Consider the following 21,836-nt stretch of genomic DNA (forward strand, 5'->3'; position numbering starts at 1 on the left):
TGTGCAAAAATAATAATAATGGATCGCCAAAACAGAAATAAACACGTGAAATAGATCACTCTGTGTGTAATGACTCTATATAATATAGGAGTTTCACTTTTTGTATTGAAGAACTGAAATAAATTAACTTTTTGATGATATTCTAATTTAGTGAGAAGCACTTGTATATTTTACATATATATATTGTATTTGATCTTTATACACACACACACACATATACATATATTTATATATAGATAATATCTCCCCCTTTTCCAAAAACAGATAAAAAATTAACACATTTGGTATGAGAAGAAAGTGTAAATGGCAAATTTTCTGGGATTTTTTGGGTCACCTCCCAAAATATGATGGAATAATAAGAGATAAGAAAGTCATATAGACCCCAAAATAGTACTGATGAAAGCTAGACCTCGCCCCGAAAAAACAAGTCCTCGTACGTCTCCATCAACCGGAAAATGATAAGTTCTGGCTCAGAATACAGAGACAAGATTTTTTGTAACTAGTAAAAAATAAATCCCCGTATATAAATGTGATATCGCTATCACCGCACTGAGCAGAGGAACAAAGATATTAGGTTGTTTTTACTGCAATCTAAATGCCGTGAAAATAAAACCCAAAGAAGATTGTCAGGATCACATTTATTTCCAACTTTTAAGCTCACAATACAGTAAAATAAAGACAAGTAATAATTCTTCCTGCAGAGAACAAATTCTCATTGGTATAGAAACATACCTGCAATGTTATCATTTCTAGAGAACTGTTACCTAACTATCAGCACACTTAGATCTACCATAACCACCTACTCAGTCTCCTGGGAGACTGTCAAAAATTGCCATGCTGACTGTATTACGAGCCCTCATGGCGGGGTATTGGGAAAAGTTTTCAACTAGCAATAATCACGCCTCAGATAAACCTCATGGGCTATGATACTGCCACTGCGCAAAGCTGGAGGCCATCTGTGAGGAGCTGCGGCCTCCGGATCTGGGGCTCTGTCTACACTGAGGAGAGACAAAGTCATTAGGGGGCTGTGGGAGCAAAGGATTCTGGGAGTGGATATGCTAATAAACCCCTCCCCTAAATCTGTAATGGAAGTGTACTGAGCTGGCCGGCTCTGGCTGTTCTGTGATAATTGATATAGAGCCTGTTACGGAAGTGATTACACAGGATGATGTTGCCACCTTGTGGCCAGAGGTTGCACCTGCGCAGGGTGTGATGAAAGAGAAAAAGACTGAGCCTCTTGTGTCCCGCCCTAGAGAGTCACGTGACCAAAGTGGGAAGCAGGAAAAAGCGCGCGAAGAGTCTGCTGTGGTCTGTAAAAAGAGCCAGGACGGTGTGCAGGCCCTCGTGTGTGGCGCAGGAGAGACTCTCAACGTGATTTCTTCTATCTAACACCATATCCTCGGAGCCTTCCCCAGCTCCTGCACTGCTGAAGGATTCAGCTGTTACACTCCCTGCTACTGGAGTGTGGACTACATAAGGGGACCCACCAGAGCTTCTATCCGGATCAGAGAGACTGTAAGCGGGACCTCTGGCGAGAGGCCGAAGTATCCCTTCCTTTCTTTCCGCGAATTCTGCTGTTCTTGTTTTTTTTTCCGGCTGGGACGCCCTCCTGCAAAGACAGACAGGCCTGCGACGGGGGACACATCCTTCTGGAGTAAAGGACTGGTAACGTGTGAGTAGGGACAGTGAGGGTCAGCTTATCAGTACACGTTATTACTGTGCATATTTACTGTTGTCATTTATTGGTTTTTTTCTTTGCTGTGTTAAAAATGTATACGAGTAAAGATACGGTTATCAAGATAGAGTCTGTGTGTGGGGATCTTGCTGGGCCAGATCATAGATACCAATGCGCGGCCTTGCCCGCTGTCACTTCATCTGGCGTAGTCGGCAGGATCTGTGATCAACAGGATTCTGTGTGGATTTCCACCCAGGCCATGTGTACAGTCAGAAACCCCCGCCGGTGTCTATTGTGAATCAGGTCAGGAAATTTGGCGGACGAAACTACCCTGTACCAGAGTGGGCAGAACAAGTCCGGATACTGGGGGAAATGTATAATATTGACCCTAAGACCTTGGCAGAAATGGCGGTACTGACGCTAGAGGGGGAGGCATGGACGACAGTCAGACTGGAGACGGTCAGGGGCCAGCGTACAGTAGATGATTTGATGCGGGTGCTGGAGAACACCTATGGGCCAACCACATACCAGGGAACACTGCGACACATGTTCTTTAGACGGACGCAGCTTGAATGGGAGGATATTCCCCAATATGCGAACGCCCTTCAGGTACTCCTTGAACAAACCTGTGGAAAAGGGGAGCAACTAGCTGGTATGGCTTCTCGTGACCTGGTACTGAGAGACCAATTTGTAATAGGACTGAGAGACCAGTATCTTAACCGCACGTTACAGGACTTGATCCGGATGATGCCGACTCTTACCTTTGCTGAAGTCAAACAGGAAGCCATAGAACGTTCAAGGGGACCCGTCATGGATGTGGGGATTCAAGGTGCTGCGTGCAGATCCATATCTGACATTAAAAATCCGAACAGTGACACGGAAGACCTGAAACAGATGGTAGCAGACTTACAGAAACAGGTATTACAGTTAACATTAGACCGACAGGGAGACCAGCGAAGACAGCCTAGTTGTCCCGTGAGACAGTGTTGGTCATGCGGTGATCCTCGCCATAGGGCAAATCATTGTCCTCAACACTTCCCTCCGCAACAACCTCCGTCGCACCAACGAACAAGCCCTCAGTCATCCCAGCGAAGGGAATTTCGATCAGACCAGCGAATGGAACCCCAGCCATATCCACAAGCAGAGCTACCACGCCGGGCCTCACCACAATGGCCGCCGTTAAACTAGACACCCCTGCAGCTGAGGCTCGCGCAGCAGGGGAGGCCAAGGAGAGGGGTGTGGAAAAACAGAGCCGATGGCGGAGTGCTCTTGCCTCGAATAGCCCGACACTTGAAGATGTCCTGGAAGGAATTGCCGTACAGGGACTGATGGACACCGGGTCACCAGTGACCACGATCTCTGAACAGTTTTACGAAAATTACCTCAAACCAAGAACTGCTCGTGACCCAGACACCGCCATTAAGATTATTGCGGCTAATAATCTACCCATTCCAGTGACAGGAGTTGCTTGGATGGACACAAAGGCCTGCGGACAGGACTTAGGGAAACGAGGGATCGTCATCGTCAAGGAAGATTTCGGCTCCGAGACCCCAGTGATAGTTGGAATGAACATCTTGAAAGACCTGGATCTTATGCTGTTGACAAGAAAAGGACCCAAATACTGGCAGAAAGTCACCAAACATAAGCCGACTCGTCTGGCGTTCCAGCGCGTAATCCGGACCGTTGGACTTCAACAGATGGCAGAGGAACAACTACCCCTAGCCGCCATTACGGTGCCACGCCGTACCCGGATTACTTTGCCCGCTGAAAAAGAGACAGTCATTTCCTTACCCCTTAACACCCACCGACAACTTGAGGGGGTTGAAGTGTTGATCGAGCCAAGGACCCCAAGTGGGGGTAAGCTAAACCCACTAGTTGCTCACACTCTAGCCGTCGTGAGGAACGGGAGAGTCCCTGTCAGGCTAAACAACACCGCAGACGTAGGCCTAGCCCTTGAAGCCGGCACTCAACTTGCCCTGGTATATGCTCTACCCACGGAAGTGAATCCCATTGGGCCCCTAGAATTCACCCCATCTACAGAAGGCGACTGGACGGTAACCGTCTCAGCCATAAACGCTCAAGTAGACGATGAAGACATTGGGCGAAAACTACGGGAAAAAGTGCAGCTAGACACGTCTCAGTACACCAAACAAGAAGTGTCTCAAGTGGAGGAACTCCTGCGGGAACACCAAGACTCCTTTGCAAAGCATGACACAGACTTTGGATGTACCACCAGTATCCAGCACGAGATACCCACGGGCGATACCCCCCCTATCCGCGAGAGGTACCGGCAGATACCACCTCAGCAATACCAGGAGGTGAAAAGCCTGTTAGAATCTATGCTACACGCCGGAGTGGTACGTGAAAGCCAGAGCCCGTGGGCTGCACCCGTGGTGATAGTCAAAAATAAAGATGGTTCCCTAAGGCTTTGCGTGGACTACCGTAGGCTGAATGCTTGCACTATCCGGGACTCATATCCACTTCCTCGGATCGAAGAGTCACTGACCGCCCTGAAGAAGGCCAAATATTTTTCGTCCCTAGACCTGGCCAGTGGATATTGGCAGGTTCCAATGAGTGAGAAGGACAGGGAAAAGACCGCCTTCATCCTTCCCATGGGCCTGTATGAGTTCGACCGGATGCCGTTCGGCTTGAATAACGCACCGGGGACCTTTCAGAGACTAATGGAACGCTGTCTGGGGGACTTCAACTTTGAGTTTACGCTGATATACCTTGACGACATCGTGGTATACTCCGCCACCTTTGAAGATCATCTTCACAAGCTTGGCCAAGTGTTCCAGCGCTTGAGGCGACACGGCTTGAAGTTGAAGCCCAGCAAGTGCCGTCTGTTCCAGCAGGAAATCGACTACTTGGGTCACCGGATCTCGGCCGAAGGCGTCCAGCCCTCTCCGGAGAAGATAGCAGCCGTTCAAGAGTGGCCGCAGCCAACTACCGTCAAAGAAGTCCGGGCTTTTCTGGGGCTAGCAGGCTACTACCGTCAGTTTGTCAAGGACTTTGCTCGGCTTGCTGAACCATTGCATGAGGTTCTCCGAGGGACCGCGAGCAGCCCCAGAGGACGACGCATCAGTTGGGGGCCTGACCGAGAAAAATCCTTTCAGGCACTTAAGGCTGCTCTAACATCACCCCCTGTTCTGGCATATGCAACTACACATTACCGTTTCAGTTGCACACCGACGCCAGCCTTCAAGGTCTAGGGGCGGTCCTCTCTCAAGTTCAAGATAATAAAGAACGCGTGATAGCCTATGCCAGTAGGTCTCTCCGTGACACCGAAAAGAATCCCGTCAACTACAGCTCCTTCCGCTTGGAACTCTTGGCTCTGACTTGGGCTATGACGGAGAAATTTGCCGGCTATCTGACAGGAGCGGAGGTGCTGGTCATGACGGACAACAATCCTCTTGCCCACCTAGAGAATGCCAAACTAGGGGCAATGGAACAGCGCTGGATGGCCAGGCTCTCTAGATTCCAGTACAAAACTAAATACAGAGCGGGGAATGAGAATCAGAATGCGGACAGCCTGTCTAGAGTGACATCATCCCCGCCAGTGGGGGACCGGGATGAAGAGTTGGAGGATGAGATGCCTGACTTTGCCCGACTCGCAAAGCAAATAGAAGATAGCCGCCAGTATGCGGTAGGAGGGATTGAAGCCGTAGTGGGATCTCCCCTGTCCCAGCAAGAATGGGCCAACTTCAAGATCGAGATCCCGAGCACGTCTTACTGAAACAGTATGTGAATAAACAAGAGAAACCGCCCTCTGAAGTGCGAGCCCGACTATCGACCAGAGCCTTGGCTCTGCTTGCCCAGTGGGATCGGCTGATCGTGAAAGATGGAGTCCTGTGTCGCAGGGCCCTTTTATCCCATATGCTGGAGGAGTGTTTGCAGATTGTCGTCCCGGTGCAGTTGGCCCATGAGATGGTGGGCGAAGCTCACAGGAGGAACGGCCACTTCGGCATAGACAAGACCCTCCGGTGGACCCAGCAGTTCATTTTTTGTCCGGGGCTCCGTAAGTTGGTTGAAAACGTCTGTCAAGCATGCCGTACCTGTGAATTCCACAAGTCCGCGGAGCAGCGTGCCCCCGTCCAGACTATTAAGACGTCGAGGCCCCTTGAGTTGTTGATGGTGGACTATCTGTTGATCGGAACGGCGAATAGTGGCTACCAGTACTGTCTGGTGATAGTGGACCACTTCACGAAATTCGCTGTCGCTGTTGCTACCAAGGATCAGACTGCTGAATCAGCTGCACAGGCTATCTGTCAGCAATTCGTTCGGGTCTACGGATGTCCGGAGTGGCTACACTCTGATCAGGGGGCTTGTTTCGAAGGTCGAGTCATTGAAGAACTCCAACGGATGTATGGAATCAAGAAGTCCAGGACCACCCCTTACCATCCACAAGGGAATGGCGCATGTGAACGCTTTAACCGGACCCTCTTACAACTGATCCGGACTTTGGCTGAAGACAAAAAGCCAGACTGGCCTCGATTCCTCCCGGAACTGCTGTGGGCCTATAATAATCAGGTCCATTCCGTCACCGGATACACCCCATACACCCTTCTCTTTGGCCGTCCAGGCAAAGACATCCATGAGTTGCAACTGTCTAGCTCCGAAGAAGATACCTGTGGTACCTATCCTTCCTGGCTACAAACACACCGCCAGAGAATGGAGACTGTCTACCGGCTAGTAGGCCGACAAATTCAGAATCAAGTGCACGCTGACCCACTTCCGGTACAAGAAGACCCACTAAATGTAGGTCAACTGGTCCTAGTCCGAATAAAGAAGCCACAAGGGAAACTCTGGCCCAATTGGGAGACCGAAGTCTATCGAGTAATTGGACAGCCGTACCCCGGTGGCCCCGTCTATCGAGTGCAGGGCGAAGACAGCGGCAGCATCCGAACTTTGCAACGTAATATGTTGCGCCCCTGCCGTTCCCAGCCTGACTCCCCTACTGTGATACCTAGAGAGATGGATATCACTAATACTGTCGGAGACACTGACCCCGGGGATGTAGAGACTGAATGCATGCCTACCCCTGTCCGTCCGACTGACGCACTTGAACCGATTACCTCCTCTACTGACATGTCGACTGGGAAAGAGAGTGGGGTGACTGATAGGAGAGAGGGGATCCAACCCGTTAGGCGGACAACGAGGACCACTGCAGGGGTACCTCCACGACAGTCCTACAGAGACCAATATGTGTGGCCCTCTTCCCAGCCACCCCCTGTCACATCCACAGCCATCGCCGCCCTGGAGCCGGTCGTTGGCAGGGACTGCCAACCTTTGAGTGGGGGGGCGTGTAGTGAGCTGGCCGGCTCTGGCTGTTCTGTGATAATTGATATAGAGCCTGTTACGGAAGTGATTACACAGCTTGATGTTGCCAGAGGTTGCACCTGCGCAGGGTGTGATGACAGAGAAAAAGACTGAGCCTCCTGTGTCCCACCCTAGAGAGTCACGTGACCAAAGTGGGAAGCAGGAAAAAGCGCGCGTAGAGTCTGCTGTGGTCTGTAAAAAGAGCCAGGACGGTGTGCAGGCCCTCGTGTGTGGCGCAGGAGAGACTCTCAACGTGATTTCTTCTATCTAACACCATATCCTCGGAGCCTTCCCCAGCTCCTGCACTGCTGAAGGATTCAGCTGTTACACTCCCTGCTACTGGAGTGTGGACTACATAAGGGATCCACCAGAGCTTCTATCCGGATCAGAGAGACTGTAAGCGGGACCTCTGGCGAGAGGCCGAAGTATCCCTTCCTTTCTTTCCGCGAATTCTGCTGTTCCTGTTTTTTTTTCCGACTGGGACGCCCTCCTGCAAAGACAGACAGGCCTGCGACGGGGGACACATCCTTCTGGAGTAAAGGACTGGTAACGTGTGAGTAGGGACAGTGAGGGTCAGCTTATCAGTACACGTTATTACTGTGCATATTTACTGTTGTCATTTATTGTTTTTTTTCTTTGCTGTGTTAAAAATGTATACGAGTAAAGATACGGTTATCAAGATAGAGTCTGTGTGTGGGGATCTTGCTGGGCCAGATCATAGATACCAATGCGCGGCCTTGCCCGCGGTCACTTCAGAAGAAACAAAAGCCCCCCAGGCTGGGGGAGGGGAGAGGGTTCATCCTCCATCTGATCATAGTGTCACCACCTCCTACTATACAGACTGTCTGCTCCTGCGTCCTGGGGGAACCTTCACTTATGTGTTAGACGATTGCATTACCTGGGACTTCCTGATGATGGCGCTAGAGCAGCTGAGAAGCAATACTGTCATGCCGTGACCATCTAATAACAAATTGTGATTAAATACCGCCATACCAGGACCGCATAATAACACCAAATAAATACTGTATACCGCCATACCATGAGCACATTATAATACTAAATAGTGACTCATTACCGTCATACCAGGAACACATAATAACAGCAAATAGGGACTGAATACCGCCACATAGTTCCTCTATACTGACTGTCCACAAGTTCCTACTACGTGGAATATGTAACGAGCCCTCACTTATGTTCTAGTACATTACATTATCAGTGATTGCCTGTTGTTGGCGTCAAGAGAGCAGCGAACGAGAACAAGGTCACCACCCAAAACTAACTGAAATCAAAGAACAGTAACCGTGATATTTTCCTGAACAGTCGCCATCATTCGTCCTTCCCTAGGTCTCTTATATCCTTTAGAAATAGCGTTTATTGGTTTCATCTTTATTAAAAGCTTCCGCCCGAACAGGGACTTGAACCCTGGACCCTCAGATTAAAAGTCTGATGCTCTACCGACTGAGCTATCCGGGCTTCTGTACATGATCACTGACACAATGACTTTCTCCTGTATTATCGGCCGTCTGCTCCTCCTTTCTGGTTACAGACTATCACCACTCACCACTATACGTTCTGTCCATTGGTTTCTACGTCCTGGAAGGGAACCGTCTCTTCTGTATTCCAGACCTGTCCAGCAATGCAGAGATGATCCCATAAGAGGCAACGATTGAATTGGGGAGAGGACGTCATCAGGGACTTGTAATGAACTGGGGGTAGGGGAGGTTGATATCAAGGATTTATAATTAATTGGGGGATTGGGGAGGATGCTATACAGAGGCTTATAGTGAACCAGAGGGTGGGGAAGGAGGCTATAAGGGACTTATTATGAATTGGGTTGTGGGGGAAGACACTAACAGGAGGAGGACGCTATCAAGGACATATTATGAACTAGGGGTGGAAGAGAACACTATACAGGGACTTTTCAATGCATTGCGGTCGGGGAGTCTGTTATCAGGGACTTATGATGAATTGGAGGGGTTGGGTGGAGAATGCCATAAGGGACTTTCAATTAATTGGTGGTGGTGGGAGGATGTTATCAGGTTAGCAAAGCCCACTAGGGGTACAAGAATCCAATGAATTTAAGTAGGGGTAAGCCGGATCAGATTTGGTAAATAAAATCTCACTTTTAATATTCAAGATTAAAATATGGGTACCAATATCTCACAATGACATATACAGATATTAAAGTGACAAAGTGAACTTGTCCTCAATTATAAAATAGTTGGATCTTACCATTAGAAGTTTTCAATCAGCAAAAACATCACACAGGAGGGAGAAAAGGGAAATAAAGTCAGACAGGTAAAGCTACGTTCCCTGTCGTGCCCAATGCAATATCTCCCCGTCCTGACAAGGACAGTGCCCGAGTGCGACCTATCCCTCTAATAATGTCCTTGTACAAACCCTCCATACGCATTTCATCAACCTGTAAAGGGAGACTCCTCAGGGGAGATGAATGTATATAAAGGCAATAGATTATGTAACAGTATCACAGCCCCTTTATGTGGCAGAGTGCTGACAGAGTGCTGACAATAGCAGAGTGCTGACAGAATGCTGACAAGAGTGCTGACAATAGCAGAGTGCTGACAGAATGCTGACAAGAGTGCTGACAGAGTGCTGACAGAGTGCTGACAGAGTGCTGACAATAGCAGAGTGCTGACAGAGTGCTGACAGAATGCTGACAAGAGTGCTGACAGCGCTGACAGAATGCTGACAATAGTGCTGACAGAGTGCTGACAGACTGCTCACAGATTGCTGACAGCGCTGACAGAGTGCTGACACAATGCTGACAGAGTGCTGACAGATTGCTGACAGAGTGCTGACAAGAGTACTGACAAGAGTACTGACAGAGTGCTGACAGCGCTGACAGAGTGCTGACAGAATGCTGACAAGAGTGCTGACAGAATGCTGACAAGAGTGCTGACAGAGTGCTGACAGAATGCTGACAAGAGTGCTGACAGAGTGCTGACAGCGCTGACAGAGTGCTGACAGAATGCTGACAAGAGTGCTGACAGAATGCTGACAAGAGTGCTGACAGAGTGCTGACAGAATGCTGACAAGAGTGCTGACAGAATGCTGACAGAGTGCTGACAAGAGTGCTGACAGAGTGCTGACAAGAGTGCTGTGCAGCACATGGAGCAAATGCTTCATAATCTATTCCCTTTATATACATTCATCTCCCCTGAGGAGCCCCCATTACAGGACACCATCAGGGACTTATAATGATAACAACTAATAATAGTGAATGAATGGCACTGTATCATAGACACATAATAGTATCACATAGTGACTGAATATCGCTATACCATGAACATAATATAACAGCAAACAGTTTTTGAATACCGCCAAACCATGAAAATATAGAAACACCAAACAATGACTTTATTACCGCCATACCATGAACACATAATAATAAAAACAACTAAAACATGACTCCATATGGAGAAATCTCCGGGGAAGCAGCTGACTAGATAGTAATCCTGTAATTGATCCCGCACGTTTCTTTGCTGATTCTCTTGTCCTCGGGGAAGTGAAATGTTACTTATAATTCTCAGCCCGACACATGTAACATACGGCTCCAATACAACTGTATACACGTAATGATCTCCTATTAGCACTTCTTCTAATACTAACACCATTATTCAGTCTCCTGGGAGACCGTCAAAAATTGCCATGCTGACTGTATTACGAGCCCTCATGGCGGGGTATTGAGAAAAGTTTTCAACTAGCAATAATCACGCCTCGGATAAACCTCATGGGCTATGATACTGCCACTGCGCAAAGCTGGAGGCCATCTGTGAGGAGCTGCGGCCTCCGGATCTGGGGCTCTGTCTACACTGAGGAGAGACAAAGTCATTAGGGGGCTGTGGGAGCAAAGGATTCTGGGAGTGGATATGCTAATAACACCCCTCCCCTAAGTCTGTAATGGAAGAAAGAAAAACCCCCCAGGCTGGGGGAGGGGAGAGGGTTTATCCTCCATCTGACCATAGTGTCACCACCTCCTGCTATACAGACTGTCTGCTCCTGCGTCCTGGGGGAACCTTCACTTATGTGTTAGAGGATTGCATTACCAGGGACTTCCTGATGATGGCGCAAGAAGAGCAGCTGAGAAGCAATACTGTCATGCTGTGACCATATAATAACAAATAGTGATTAAATACCGCCATATATTAACCCTCCCTATCGATCCTACCTTCAAATTATCTGCTAACCTTAAAGGTTCACATACTTTTGTCACTCACAGACATGTGAGATTGGATTATTTTCTTTAAAAAAAAGTGTAAAAGTTTAATGTTTTGGACTCATTTGATTTGGTTCTTCATCCACTTGTGAAAAGCTGATGTCGTTTTAGGTCATATTTATGCAGAAATTAGGAAAATTCTGATATGGGGAAAGATACTAAGAGGGTCTCATAATGAACTGGGGGTGGGAGAGGACGCTATCAATGACATGTTATGAAATAGGGGTGGAAGAGAACACTAAACAGGGACTTTGATGAATTGGGGGTCGGGGAGGCTGTTACCAGAAGCTTACAATGAAAAAAAACTAAAAAATAGTGACTGTACTATAAACACCCAATAATACCAAATAGTGACTGAATAATACCACAATACTATGAACACACAAAAGCAAATAGTGACTGTAACACCGCCATAACATGACCATATAATAGCACCCCAAAACCATAACATGACTCTATTTGGAGTAATCTCCAGGGAAGCAGCTGACGAGATATTAATTCTGTAATTGATTCTCCACATTTCTTTGCTTAATCTTTTGGCCTTAGGCACTGGCGTACCGCCAATGGCGGCAGGCCACACCACTGCTATAGGGCCCCTTGAGCCGTGGGGCCGCAACGGCCCATCACTGCAGCAGGCCCTCACCGCACTGTGCCCCGTCTCTGCCCGTTAGCACCAGTACTGCCCGCCCACACAGAATAATGGGGGTGGAAGCGTCTACTGACTTGCTGATGGCCGGAGGGGGGGCCTAGTGCGAGCAATGATGATGGTGGAGGGAGCGTCAGCAGACATTTCCACCCCCATCATTCTTGCTCGGTGTCTGACGTCTCAGAACAGCGGGCACGATGACGTCATTACAGGGCGCCCGCTGCTCCTAGATGTCCGGCGCTTCCCACCGCACGCTGAGGAGACCGAAGCATCAGGTGGAACCAGGAGAGGTGAGTACTGTATTTTTTTTTAAAATCAGTGACCGGTGGCCATAATACAGTATGAGGAGTGCATTATACTGTATGTAGGACCATGGGGTGCATTATACTGTATGGAGGATCATGGGGGTGCATAGTACCGTATGGAGTAACATGATGGCGCAAATTACTGTATGTAGGATAATGGGGATGCATTATATTGTATGGCGTACCATGGGGGTACATTATGCTGTATGGAGGACCATGGGGGCACATTATACTGTATGGAGGATCATGGCGGTGCATACTACTGTATGGAGAATCAAGGGGGTACATACTACTGTATGGAGGACCATGGGAGTGCATACTACTGTATGGAGGATCATGGGGGTGCATACTACTGAATGGAGAACAATGGGGGTGCATACTACTGTATGGAGGATCATGGGGGTGCATACTACTGTATGGAGGACCATGGGAGTGCATACTACTGTATGGAGTATCATGGGGGTGCATACTATTGTATGGAAGAACATGGGAGTGCATACTACTGTATGGAGAACCATGGGGGTGCTTACTACTGTATGGAGGATCATGGGGGTGCATACTATTGTATGGAGAACTATGGGGGTGCATACTACTGCGTGGAGGACCATGTGGGGCGCATTATATTGTGGGAAGGACCATGGGGTGCATTATACTGTTTGGAGGATCACGGTGGGTGCATTATATTGTGTGGAGGGCCATGGGGGTGCATTGTACTGTATGGAGGACCATAGGGGTGCATCAGGCCTGGCGTCAGCATGTGGCGCACTCGGGCAAGTGAGGGGGCCACTCGCCATCAGGCACCCCGACGCGCTATGAGGCCTGCGGCGGGGGAGTCTGATGCCAGCGCCTGCAACTGCCCTCCCCCCACCCGCTTGCTCAGGGCCCCGGCACAATACTTACTTCTCCCCATTCCTCCGCAGATCCTGTATCTTCCGCTTCTCCTGACTGTGATGTCTCAGGTCAGATGGCGCGATGACGTCTTTCCAGCGCGCCCTCTCCTGAGCAGTCACAGCGCAGAAAGCGGGAAGAATGCTACGCTGAGGAGTCCGGAGTAGAGTAGCGGCAGCAGCAGCAGGAGAGATAAGGTGAGGTGAGTATTTTATTTTTTTCATTTAATAGGGGCATGGAGCATTGTAAGGGGTCCCAGCCGGCATGGAGCATTATGTGGGGCCCAGCCTGCATGGAGCATTAGATGGGGCCCAGCCTGCATGGAGCATTATATGGGGCCCATTCTGCATGGCGCATTATATGGGGCCCAGTATTCTGCATGGAGCATCATATGGGGCCATTTTTCTGCATGGAGCATTATATGGGGCTCATAATACTGTATGGAGCATTATATGGGTCTCATAATACTGTATCGAGGACTATATGGGGCTCATATACTGTATGGAGGACTATGTGGGGCCCATAATATTGTATGGAGGACTATATAGGGCCCATAATACTGTATGGAGGACTATACTGTCCGGTCTGCACTGTACGCTGCAAGCATTCGTTGGTTTCTGAGATATTGTAGAATTTACAATAGATATCAGTCATGTAATGTAAGAATTGAGTGAAATCTTTGCATTGTATTATATCTACATTCCTCTACCTCATCTGTGCATCATGAATCGTGGTATGTGTTAAAGGGGCCCACTGAGACGCTTTCGAGCCGGCCCTGGGGATCATTATACTGTACGGAGGACCATGGGGGTACATTATTCTGTATGGCTGTATGGAGGACCATGGGGGTGCATTAATTTGTATGTAGGACCATGGGGGTGCATTATATTGTATGGAGGACCATGGGGAGTGCACTATATTTTATGGAGGATCATGGGTAATGCATTATACTATATGGAGAGTTATGGAGGACGCATTATACTATATGGAAGGCTATGTGGGGGTCCATTATACTGTATGCAAGCAATTATACAGTGTGAAGGTTTGTGTGGGGGCCATCTTACTGTTTGGAGGGCTAGTGCGGGCCATTATACAGTGGGGAGAAGTGTGGGGCCATTATACTGTATGTAGGGCTGTGTGGGGGTCACACTTGGGGGATCATACTGTGTTAGGGTCACCATATGTTGCCTTGGGAGTTGAAGTGGGGTACAATAGGGTCATTTTACTGCGCATGTGGAGGCTAATGTGGAGGAATTCACCATGGGGGTATCATACTGTGTTTGGGGGGCACTTTTGTTGGCATCATACTTTATGGGGACAATGGAAGAGGAATCTGGGACTTCACCAGGAGGGAAATTGCTAAGTAAAAGCTGGAAGGTTGTGAGATCTGCTCTTCTGCACCCCCGACAATTATTACTTTTTTTGGGGGGTGGCAATTATAACTTGTTCTGTGGGGCCCCATGATTTCTATGTACGCCCTTAGCCTTATGGAAGAACAACTTTACATATAATTCTCAACCGAAAAAATACAACATACAGCTCCAATACAACTGTATATAGAATTACTCCAGTTAAACAGGAATAACACTTGTTCTACTATTAACCACCTACTCAGTCTCCTGGGAGACTGTCAAAAATTGCCATGCTGACTGTATTACGAGCCCTCATGGCGGGGTATTGGGAAAAGTTTTCAACTAGCAATAATCACGCCTCGGATAAACCTCATGGGCTATGATACTGCCACTGCGCAAAGCTGGAGGCCATCTGTGAGGAGCTGCGGCCTCCGGATCTGGGGCTCTGTCTACACTGAGGAGAGACAAAGTCATTAGGGGTCTGTGGGAGCAAAAGATTCTGGGAGTGGATATGCTAATAACACCCCTCTCCTAAGTCTGTAATGGAAGAAAGAAAAGCCCCCCAGGCTGGGGGAGGGGAGAGGGTTCATCCTTCATCTGATCATAGTGTCACCACCTCCTGCTATACAGACTGTCTGCTCCTGTGTCCTGGGGGAACCTTCACTTATGTGTTAGAGGATTGCATTACCAGGAACTTCCTGATGATGGCGCAAGAAGAGCAGCTGAGAAGCAATATTGTCATGCTGTGACCATATAATAACAAATAGTGATTAAATACCGCCATATATAAACCCTCCCTATCGATCCTACCTTCAAATTATCTGCTAACCTTAAAGGTTCACATACTTTTGTCACTCACAGACATGTGAGATTGGATTATTTTCTTTAAAAAAAAGTGTAAAAGTTTAATATTTTGGACTCATTTAATTTGGTTCTTCATCCACTTGTGAAAAGCTGATGTCGTTTTAGGTCAAATTTATGCAGAAATTAGGAAAATTCTGATATGGGGAAAGATACTAAGAGGGTCTCATAATGAACTGGGGGTGGGAGGGGACGCTATCAATGACATGTTATGAAATAGGGGTGGAAGAGAACACTAAACAGGGACTTATGATGAATTGGGGGTCGGGGAGGCTGTTACCAGAAGCTTATAATGAAAAAAAACTAAAAAATAGTGACTGTACTATAAACACCCAATAATACCAAATAGTGACTGAATAATACCACAATACTATGAACACACAAAAGCAAATAGTGACTGTAACACCGCCATAACATGACCATATAATAGCACCCCAAAACCATAACATGACTCTATTTGGAGCAATCTCCAGGGAAGCAGCTGACGAGATATTAATTCTGTAATTGATTCTCCATATTTCTTTGCTTAATCTTTTGGCCTTAGGCACTGGCGTACCGCCAATGGCGGCAGGCCACACCACTGCTATGGGGCCCCTTGAGCCGTGGGGCCGCAACGGCCCATCACTGCAGCAGGCCCTCACCGCACTGTGCCCCGTCTCTGCCCGTTAGCACCAGTACTGCCCGCCCACACAGAATAATGGGGGTGGAAGCGTCTACTGACTTGCTGATGGCCGGAGGGGGGGCCTAGTGCAAGCAATGATGATGGTGGAGGGAGCGTCAGCAGACATTTCCACTCCCATTATTCCTGCTCGGTGTCTGACGTGTCAGAGCATCGGGCACGATGACGTCATTACAGGGTGCCCGCTGCTCCGAGATGTCCGGCGCTTCACACCGCACGCTGCGGAGACCGGAGCATCAGGTGGAACCAGGAGAGGTGAGTACTGTATTTTTTTTTTAAATCAGTGACCGTTGGCCATAATACAGTATGAGGAGTGCATTATGCTGTATGTAGGACCATGGGGGTGCATTATACTGTATGGAGGATCATGCGGGTGCATAGTACCGTATGGAGTAACATGATGGCGCATACTACTGTATGTAGGATCATGGGGGTGCATTCTACTGTATGGAGGACGATTGGGGTGCATACTGCTGTATGGAGGATAATGGGGGTGCATTATATTGTATGGAGGATCATGGCCGTGCATACTACTGTATGGAGAATCAAGGGGGTACATACTACTGCATGGAGGATCATGAGGGTGCATTTTACTGTATGGAGGATCATGGTTGTGCATACTACTGTATGGAGGACCATGGGAGTTCATACTACTGTATGGAGAACCATGGGGGTGCATACTACTGTATGGAGGATCATGGGAGTGCATAATACTGTATGGAAGATCATGGGGATGCATACTACTGTATGGAGGATCATGGGGGTATATACTACTGTATGGAGAACCATGGGGGTGCATACTACTGTATGGAGAACCATGGGGGTGCATACTACTGCATGGAGGACCATGTGGGGCGCATTATATTGTGGGAAGGACCATGGGGGTGCATTATACTGTTTGGAGGAGCACGGTGGGTGCATTATATTGTGTGGAGGACCATGGGGGTGCATTACACTGTATGGAAGACCATAGGGGTGCATCAGGCCTGGCGCACTCATGCAAGTGCGGGGGCCACTCGCCATCAGGCACCCCGGCGCTATGAGGCCTGTGGGCGGGGGAGTCTGATGCCAGCACCTGCGACTGCCCTCCCCCCACCCGCTTGCTCAGGACCCCGGCACAATACTTAGAATCATAGAATGGTAGAGTTGGAAGGGACCTCTTGGGTCATCTGGTCCAACCCCCTGCTCAAAGCAGGATTCACTAAATCATCTCAGACAGATGTCTGTCCAGCCTCTGTTTGAAGACGTCCATTGAAGGGGAACTCACCACCTCTCGTGGCAGCCTGTTCCACTCATTAATCACCCTAACTGTCAAAAAGTTTTTTCTAATATCTAATCTGTGTCTCCTCCCATTTAGTTTCATCCCATTGCTTCTAGTCTTTCCTTGTGCAAATGAGAATAAAGATGATCCTTCTACAATGTGACAGCCCTTGACATATTTGTAGACAGCTATTAAGTCTCCTCTCAGTCTTCTTTTTTGCAAGCTAAACATTCCCAAATCCTGCAACCGTTCCTCATAGGACATGGTTTGCAGACCAGTCACCATTCTGGTCGCTCTTCTCTGAACTTGCTCCAGTTTGTCTATGTCTTTTTTAAAATGTGGTGCCCAAAACTGTGCACAGTATTCCAGATGAGGTCTGACCAAAGAGGAGTAAAGACCGATAATGACTTCACGTGATCTAGACTGTATGCTTCTGTTAATACATCCCAGAATTGTATTTGCCTTTTTGGCTGCTGCATCACACTGTTGACTCATGTTCAGTCTATGATCTATTAGTATACCTAAGTCTTTTTCACATATACTGTTGCTTAGCTCTATTCCTCCCATTCTGTATATGCTTTTTTCATTTTTATTTCCCAGATGTAGTACTTTGCATTTTTCCCTGTTAAAAACCATTCTGTTGGTTGCTGCCCACTGCTCCAGTTTATTTAGGTCTTTTTGAATCCTCTCTCTCTCTTCTCTAGTATTAGCTATCCCTCCTAGCTTTGTGTCATCAGCAAATTTAATCAGTTTACCCTCAATTCCTTCATCTAAATCATTGATAAAGATGTTGAACAATACAGGTCCCAGGACGGAGCCCTGTGGTACCCCACTTGAGACATTCATCCAGCTGGATGTGAAGCCATTTACAACCACCCTTTGAGTCTGATCACTAAGCCAGTTATGAATCCACCTAACAGTTGCCTGGTCCATTGCATACTTGGTCATTTTTTCAATAAGGATGGTGTGAGATACTTTGTCAAATGCTTTGCTGAAGTCAAGATATACTATATCTACAGCATTTCCCTGATCCACCCAGTCAGTGATTCTGTCATAGAAGGAAATTAAGTTAGTCTGACATGACTTGTTAGTTACAAACCCATGCTGACTCTGGTTAATCACTTCATTCTTATCCAGGTACTTACATACATGTTGTTTAATAATTTGTTCAAAGATCTTTCCTGGTATAGAAGTCAGACTCACCGGCCTATAGTTCCCTGGGTCCACCTTCTTCCCCTTTTTGAAGATAGGAACAACATTTGCTCTTCTCCAGTCTTCTGGGACTTCTCCTGTTCTCCAAGAATTTTCAAAGATTATGGAGAGTGGTTCTAAAATTTCTTCTACGATCTCCTTCAGTACTCTGGGGTGTAATTCATCTGGACCTGGAGACTTGAACTCATTTATGTTAGCTAAATATTCCCTCACAATCTTTCTGTTTACAGATAACTTGGATTCTTCTATTCCTTTAAAAGGACAGTGAAGATCAGTTGATGTTACATTTTCTTTCTGAGAGAAAACAGATGCAAAACAGGAATTTAAAAGTTTGGCCTTCTCAACATCCTCTCTTACCATTTCTCCATTTTCATCCTGTAAAAATCCTATAGCATCTTTGACTTTTCTTTTACTTTTGACATACCCCCAAAATCCTTTTTTATTGCTTTTGACATCTCTTGCAAGCCTTAATTCATTGTCAGCTTTAGCTAACCTGATACGTGCCCTGCAGGATCTGCAGACTGCATTATAATCTTCTTTAGATATGCCTCCCTCTTTCCATTTAATAAACATTTCTTTCTTTCTTTTTAGCATGTGTTTAAGTTCTGTGTTCATCCATCCTGGTTTCCTTAAATGCTTCCCATTCTTCCTACTTTTCGGGATTGTTAACGATTGTGCTTTGAGAATCTCATTTTTAAAAATTTCCCATCCTTCCTGGACATTTTTGTCCTTAAGGACATCCAGCCATTGGATCCCTCCTATTCTCTTTCTGAGTCTCTTAAAATCTGCCTTTCTAAAATCTAACCTTGAAGTTTGAGTCTTCACATGTCTTCCTCCTCTAGTTATCCAAAATTCTATAATAGCATGATCGCTGCCTCCTAGGGTCCCAGCCACCTTTACCCCCTCAACCATTTCCTCCCTGTTTATAAGGATTAGATCCAAAGTAGCAGATCCCCTTGTTTTCTCCCCTACCTTTTGGAAGATAAAGTTCTCAGCAAGAGAGGATAAGAATTTGCTTGACCTGTTAGTTTTACTTGAGAGGGATTCCCAACAAATGTCTGGATAGTTGAAATCTCCCATGACCACTACGTCATATTTTTTTGAGAACTTGGTCATTTGATACATAAAGAGTTCATCCATATCTTCAGCTTGCCCAGGTGGCCTGTAGTAAATGCCTACAATGGTGTCCTTTCCGTTGTTCTCTCCTTGTATTCTTACCCAAACAGTTTCCACAGAACTCCCAGTCTCTGAAGCTTCAATCTCTGTGCAGATATACGCTTTTCTAACATACAATGCGACACCTCCTCCTCGTTTATCAAGTCTGTTTCTTGCAAATAAGTTGTATCCTTTTAGCCTTTTATTCCAATCATATGTATCGTCCCACCAAGTTTCAGTGATTCCAATGACATCATATTTCTTTTCCTGCATTAGTAGTTCCAATTCTCCTTGTTTGTTGCCCATGCTTTGTGCATTTGTATAAAAACATTTTAGTTTGTGATTGGTTTCTGTTCCTCCCATATTTTTATTATTTAAATTATTTTGTCTTTGTTCTTCCTTTCCACTTCCAGTAGCAGAGATCTCAATAGTATTTGTCAGCTGTATGGCTTTTTCTGGCCTTTTGCTTCCCTTCCCACATTGTTCTAGTTTAAAGCTCTCCTGATGAGTGTAGCAAGGCGACTTCCAAATACATGTTTTCCAGTCTTCGTAAGGTGCACCCCATCTCTAGCAAGTAGTCCATCGTATAGGTAATTCATTCCGTGATCCAGAAATCCAAATCCTTGTTGACGGCACCATCGATGTAGCCAGTTGTTCACCTGTAGAATCTTATTCCACCTCATTGTTCCATGGCCATCCACTGGGAGGATGGATGAGAAGACCACCTGTGCTCCCAATTCTTTCACTTTCTTGCCTAAGTCTTCAAAGTCACTGCAGATGGTTTCCAGGTCCTTTCTTGCGGTGTCATTTGTCCCCACATGTATTAGCAGGAATGGGTAGTGATCTGTAGGTCTGAAGAGTCTTGATATCCTGTCAGACACATCTTTAATTTTTGCTCCTGGAAGACAGCACATTTCTCTTGAGGTTATGTCCGGTCTGCAGATAGCGGCCTCTGTTCCTCTTAACAGGGAATCCCCCATGACCACCACTCTCCGTTTTTTCTTCACAACATTCTTCTTTCTCCATCCAGGAGGATTCTGAGGGCTTACAAGGTTATTCATTGCTGGCAAAGTCTTATTTTGCTGTATTTCTTCATGGTTCTCCTGCGTGAGAGCCTGGTACTGGTTCCTGAGCAGTATGGGTGCTGACTGCCTCTCGATCCTCCTGCTTCTGTGGGTCACATGCTTCCATTCCTCTGTTTCGTCAGGTGCAGTTCGAATTTCTTCTCTTTCTGAATCATGAAGAGATAATTCTGCTCTAAGAACTCTTCACCTTCCTTAATGATTTTCAAGGTAGTTAACCTCTCTTCTAGATTTCGCAACTTTTCCTCCAACAGGGACACAAGCTTGCATTTCTGGCACGTGAAGTTTGGCTTTTCCACTGGCAAGTCTGTGAACATGTAGCAGGATATGCAGCTCACCAAATGGCTCCTGGACTCTTCCATGTTCTTATTGTTAATGTTCTGAAAACAGTGAAAAAAGCTTAAAAAAAAGCTTCAAAATGCGCACGGTTTACCGATGTCCTCTTTTCAGCTCCAACAACCAAAATCCAGTGTTCTTTGAGCTCGCGGAGACTCTTCACTTACCCCAAAATGCAGTGGGAATATGCAAATTATCTCCTCAGGACTCTTCCCCTGGTTTACCGATGTCCTCTTTCCAGCTCCAACAGCCAAAATCCAGTGTTCTTTGAGCTCGCGGAGACTCTTCACTTACCCCAAAATGCAGAGGGAATATGCAAATTATCTCCTCAGGACTCTTCCCCTGGTTTACCGATGTCCTCTTTTCAGCTCCAACAGCCAAAATCCAGTGTTCTTTGAGCTCGCGGAGACTCTTCACTTACCCCAAAATGCAGAGGGAATATGCAAATTATCTCCTCAGGACTCTTCCCCTGGTTTACTGATGTCCTCTTTCCAGCTCCAACAGCCAAAAGCCAGTGTTCTTTGAGCTCACGGAGACTCTTCACTTACCCCAAAATGCAGTGGGAATACGTAAATTATCTCCTCAGGACTCTTCCCCTGGTTTACCGATGTACTCTTTCCAGCTCCAACAGCCAAAATCCAGTGTTCTTTGAGCTCGCGGAGACTCTTCACTTACCCCAAAATGCAGAGGGAATATGCAAATTATCTCCTCAGGACTCTTCCCCTGGTTTACCGATGTCCTCTTTTCAGCTCCAACAGCCAAAATCCAGTGTTCTTTGAGCTCGCGGAGACTCTTCACTTACCCCAAAATGCAGTGGGAATATGCTAA

At 47.0% G+C, this 21,836-nt stretch overlaps 4 non-coding genes across 4 annotated transcripts; all 4 read right to left on the reverse strand.

The window, feature by feature from the left end:
* Window positions 1-807: 807 nt before the first annotated feature.
* Window positions 808-947, reverse strand: LOC141168164 (U4 spliceosomal RNA). The gene has a single exon (XR_012251913.1). It is a non-coding gene; the product is annotated as a U4 spliceosomal RNA (small nuclear RNA).
* Window positions 948-8,394: 7,447 nt separating this feature from the next.
* Window positions 8,395-8,467, reverse strand: TRNAK-UUU (transfer RNA lysine (anticodon UUU)). Its single transcript has one exon. It is a non-coding gene; the product is annotated as a tRNA-Lys (tRNA).
* Window positions 8,468-10,636: 2,169 nt separating this feature from the next.
* Window positions 10,637-10,776, reverse strand: LOC141168132 (U4 spliceosomal RNA). The gene has a single exon (XR_012251882.1). It is a non-coding gene; the product is annotated as a U4 spliceosomal RNA (small nuclear RNA).
* Window positions 10,777-14,685: 3,909 nt separating this feature from the next.
* LOC141168055 (U4 spliceosomal RNA) lies at window positions 14,686-14,825 on the reverse strand. The gene has a single exon (XR_012251810.1). It is a non-coding gene; the product is annotated as a U4 spliceosomal RNA (small nuclear RNA).
* Window positions 14,826-21,836: the final 7,011 nt, after the last annotated feature.

The sequence above is a fragment of the Phyllobates terribilis genome, unplaced genomic scaffold (genome assembly GCF_046119375.1).
Source record: "Phyllobates terribilis strain yellow unplaced genomic scaffold, ASM4611937v1 Scaffold_11__3_contigs__length_659146591, whole genome shotgun sequence".
Classification (NCBI taxonomy): Eukaryota; Metazoa; Chordata; class Amphibia; order Anura; family Dendrobatidae; genus Phyllobates; species Phyllobates terribilis.